Source organism: Bactrocera neohumeralis, unplaced genomic scaffold (genome assembly GCF_024586455.1).
Source record: "Bactrocera neohumeralis isolate Rockhampton unplaced genomic scaffold, APGP_CSIRO_Bneo_wtdbg2-racon-allhic-juicebox.fasta_v2 cluster11, whole genome shotgun sequence".
NCBI classification, from domain to species: Eukaryota; Metazoa; Arthropoda; class Insecta; order Diptera; family Tephritidae; genus Bactrocera; species Bactrocera neohumeralis.
Genome location: NW_026089624.1, coordinates 20,460,757 through 20,465,841, shown reverse-complemented (window position 1 = coordinate 20,465,841; position 5,085 = coordinate 20,460,757). Strand labels below are relative to the sequence as shown.

The 5,085-nt window shown below is 34.4% G+C and overlaps 1 long non-coding RNA gene across 1 annotated transcript; it reads right to left on the bottom strand.

Annotated features, from left to right (window-relative positions):
• Positions 1-2,044: 2,044 nt before the first annotated feature.
• LOC126766263 (uncharacterized) lies at positions 2,045-3,581 on the bottom strand. Its single transcript, XR_007668793.1, has 3 exons — positions 3,015-3,581; positions 2,846-2,952; positions 2,045-2,791 (listed from the first exon to the last, which is right to left on the bottom strand). It is a non-coding gene; the product is annotated as an uncharacterized LOC126766263 (long non-coding RNA).
• Positions 3,582-5,085: the final 1,504 nt, after the last annotated feature.

Below are 5,085 nucleotides of genomic sequence, written 5' to 3'. Positions count from 1 at the left end.
CTCGTTTCCAATTGATGAACGTCAAAACCTACTGAACTCGATTAGCTGTCAAAGTTGGACATCTCTTTATCTCTGGCTTGTATATTGAACTATGTAGAGGCATTGTCAGTTCATCGCTTTTTTCATTCACAATAGCTTGGTTTTTAACAGGAATAATGGGATGCCCAACTCTCCTGTCACTGGAAATGTGAGAGCCGCTCACCTACCGAACTTTGACAGTTGACTGGATTGGGTAGGTTTTGACGTTTTGCAATTGGAATGACTGGAACGGCCACATTGAAATTATACCAAAAATATATGTGAACGGAGAAATTTGTTGCCGCCGTTCAAGATCGTTAATAAAAATTTAAAACAATAAAAATCAAAGAAAATGCGAAATTTAAACATATTTCATGAAACGTTTTGTAATTTGATGCATAATAGAAATCGTTTTCTATTACAAATGATTAAAAACATTCATTAATTGACAACTAACAGGCTTAATTCACCTTATTAAGTATTGAAAGATCGAAAGTCAGTTGTTTTAATATATCATAAAATCATAAAAAAGGATTTAAGTGGTTTCGCCATATATTAAAAGTCCAATATATAATAATTTGCAATCGTAATAAACGTTGTGCGTTTTAATTTAAATGCCCAAAAATTCTTATTTTGTTCGATGTGGCCACAATGGAAAATGTTATAAAAAACGCTTATTTTGAGGCGCTCTCACACTGGAATAAGTTGGGCATCCCATTATTCCTGGTTTTTAAGTTAACACATTAGGCTGCTAGTCTGCCCACTGTAGTGTTCTTAGAGCTGCCCCACGCCAGCCAGTAAGCGTGGGAATAGTCCGCGCCCTGCGGTAAATTTTCTTGTGTTGGTATGCAGCTCTAAAGAAATCTAGTACTAATTTTTAATACATTTTTTCAGTAAAATGGGAATATGGCAAACCTGGTTTTGGGAAGAAACATCAAATCAACAATTGTTTCTTGAAGGAAATTCAAAGTAATCGTTAAATTCATCCTAAATTAGTTAAAATCATTATTATGAAGTATATTTCATTTTGAAATGTTGTATAAAACTTACCAATCATCAACAACATTCCTTAAATCGCAATGAAAATATTTATGTTACAACACACATACATACACATATATTACGCACAAAGTTTATTTTCTTTGTTTATTCTCTCTTGCTCTTCTAATGTGGCTCATTCACAATGCGTAACCAGCTGTCAAAATTACTTGAAGAAATTATAGGGGTATTCAGACCGAAACCTGTTAATTTGGTAATTCGTTAGTTGATACTTCGTTAAAAGGCTTAACTGTGAACATACTTTTTGCTCCACCTCTGTAGTATGGTAAATTTTATTTCGAAACAGCTGATTCAATTTTATTAAAGAGTTAAAATGGCTCTACAAAGTGCAAAATCAAAAATTGTCAGTCATTTAATTGAAAATTATGTGGAGCCGATCAAATTTATTACTGGTAAGTACTTTAAATTGATGTACAGAATAGCATGGAACTAACTTTCAAATTATTTCAAGACATATTCAGTGAATATGAAGATTTGGTAGAGGATACCATTGACGAGGTGTATGATGATTTGCTCATTACACTAAACTGTCGTAGAGGTGCAGAAAATATTGTTCCAAAGTCAATTCACTGGTGCGATGATATTTTAACCACATTGGATGACAATCGGTTCCCTCATATCAAGTGACGAAGTATTTAAAAAATGTAGTGGCAAGCAATTCCCGATTGATATACAGCTAGCTGTGGTTCTACATAGAATGGATACTAGTATGCTGCATTCTTCACCACATATTACTTGATAACAGTGAAAATAAGAATTTCAACGAGAGTACAAATGAAGACATTTATGAAGAAGAAGTGGAAGAAACGATCTCAAATAGCTTTAAATTAAAAAGACAATCGTTATATCATCTTATGTTTCCAAATACTGTTTAATTAAATTAAAAATTACAATTAAATCAAAAATTCAGTTTTCATTTTTATATATGTTTGTACGTATAAAAAGTTGTATCACTTCAAGATATCACATTTAGAGACATGTGTACATTCTTAAAAATTATTAAACATAGCAATAGCATATAAAATTCATTCTTTTTACATAAACATTCTTAAAAATTATTACACAAAACATGTAAAATTATTATATATTATATTTGTACTTTAGTTCAATCATTGCCAGTCTTTCTTTTTGCTCTAACTCCAATTTTTTTATTTCAAAATCTTTATTTAACTTTTCTCTGTCCAATTCTAGCCTTAACTTTTCCAAATTTAACTTTTTTGTTCAATTTCTGTTCGTTGCTCAAAAAACTGCTCTCTTTTCTTAGGTATATATTTAAGTTCACTATTCTTTGGAGCACGTTTTTTCACTTTTTCGAGGAACGACGGAGTGGTAGGAGGAACTGTTGCTACCTCTGCTCCTACTGTTGTCTGCTCTGCTTTGTCGTTAAGTGAACCCGATGGTTCCGGATTGGGATTTACTCCCAAATAGAACCGAAAACCGTTCATAATTCGGACACATTTGTGAAAGTTTTGCTGAAAGAACGGAGAATTATTAAAAAACCAAAAAAGTTTCAATTAACATTATGGCCGTATTTACCTTTTATTCAGGAAACATCATCGCCAACGTCTATTCCAGCACCAGTCGATTTGCGCCACCCTTCAGCTTTATTATACATTTGCTTCCAGTACCGGACCTTGCAGCACAACATGTCCGTAGTCGCATCGATATTTGTTGTTTCAATTAATTTTTGGTAGTACAATTGGGCGTTTGGTTTCTATAAAAAGACGTATTAAAGTGTTTAGTTGAAGCTAATTGCATAAAGAGCTACCTCAATTCCCACATTTTCTAGTAAATATTCTAGAACCAAATGGTTTTCCTCCTCACTCCATTTTTTTTTAGGCTTTGCCCTACTGCGTATTTTCATTTGAGGTTCCACTGAAAATAAGTATTTAATAAAATAAAAAGCAACTATTTGTTAAAGATACGAGTATACATACTTTTGCAAAATTTTTCCAAATTCACGAAGTGAGCACCAAATTAATTTTTCCCGTTTAAAAATATATAAAGCAACGAACAACAAACAAACAGCTGATGTGATATTACCGATATTACCAAGCTTGCCAGATGGATAGTTCGTTACTCGGTAGAAAAAACTACCGAATAACGACGAACGAATTAACAAGGCTGGTCTGAATATCCCTAATGTATAGTATTTTTTTCTTGAGCAATTACTTAAGAGCTGGATACGGACCTTAAACGACAACAACAATAGTATCAGATGCAGTAGGAGCAGAAATGCAGAAATTGTGCCAAGTATTGGGAATCAGGCAAGGCTCATATTTTTGAGTTTTAGTCTTAAGCCGGACTTGAACAAAAGCACATAGTGCTGAATAAAAATTATTTGATTGGAAAAGTTAACCGTGATTTTATTTCCTGGACAACAGTCCATAGGACTGGAGGAATAATTGGCGCCCAACACGGATATAACCAAGACAAGGAATATGGAGGACTACAGGATTACTGGAGGATTAGCGAAACTATTCCAAGCACAATTGCCAGCATGATTTATAATATTATCATAGTGATCAATATAAAAAAGAAGAAATAAAAAGATAAATAAATGAATAAATAAACAAAAAATTTTTTAAACTAAAATTAGTAAATCTTTTAAAGGCTAAATTTTTTACTGAGTTTAAATAGCCATAAAAAAAAGTGCGCTAAGGAATTAAATAAAATAAAATAAATAGTAAAGGATTAAAAAAGTAGCCAGTTTAAAAAAGACATCAAAATGAATGAGGAGACATTGAGGGTAATAGTGACAGCTGCCGTCACTGCAGCTACGGAAAGGACTAGGGCCTCCTTCGAGAGGACAACAGGACAGCTGTCAGAACCACTAAAGGCTTTAGAAACTCCATTAGAAGTGAAATGGAGGAATATGAAGCACTGACTATATACCCGACTGTTCGGTGTGAGGAATCTTTAGAGATAATTAAATCTCTGCCGGAATTCAGTGGCGAAAGGTCACGATACGTCAGTTGGAGGCAAGCTGAATTTACTGCCTATAAGTTGTTTGAAAATTACGAAAACAGTTCGTGCTGAATTTTAAGGCGATCATCGCGCGGTTACACTTTACTAATGCTGACAAGCGACCAATCTATTTGATTGAAGAGGAAATGTCAATTCTTGGGCAAGGGAAACTTTCAATTGCTGAGTTTTACGACGAGGTCGAAAAGAAATTGACCTTGATAATAAATAAAACTATTATGTTAAATGAGGGCAAAAAAGAACTGATAGAGTCACTTTGCCAAAAGTATAAGCAAGATGCCTTGAGGGTTTTTGTTTCTGGCTTGCGGAAGCCAATGAGCGACATCATGTTTTCGTCGCAACCTAAAGACTTTCCTAGTACCTTGGCATTAGCACAAGATTTGGAAGCAAATCATACTCGATATTCGTTTGCCAATTCTTTCTACAGTAGATTGAATTCTGCTCAGGGGGGAAAATGGTGGAAGGACAATTGCTCCACACAACTCACCTCATTATAAACAAGTGAAAAAAACATGTAGATGCGACAACCGCTATGGAGGCTGATCCGACTCTATCGCACTACAGGCAAGGAGGGAATTATAATCCAAATTGGAGAGCTGAGAGGGATTCTCAGAGAACCCGAATGGCATCCCAAAACTTTAATCAAAGGCCGACAGCCTATAGTTATAACCTACACTCTCAAGAAAGGGAAACAATGAATGGACCTTGCCAGAGCGATGGGCATAATATTTCGAAAATACAAAGGGTTAATCACTTAACCCAAGATTCAGTTGAAGACTTTAATGAAAACGAGTCACAATATGAATTTTTGGAAGAAATAAATTTTTTGGACAAAGGTCGCTCCTGCCCTATGTAAATTCGAAGCTGGCAGAGCGATCGATGAAATTGTTGATCGATACCGAAATTTTGTTAAACCCAATGAAAATTTAAAAGGGGTAAGGAATGTGGAAAACTCATTTAAAGATAGGTCCATCCAAGGTACTGCCGTGATTAAGGAAAGGTGCTTAATTAATGTGTTCGAAA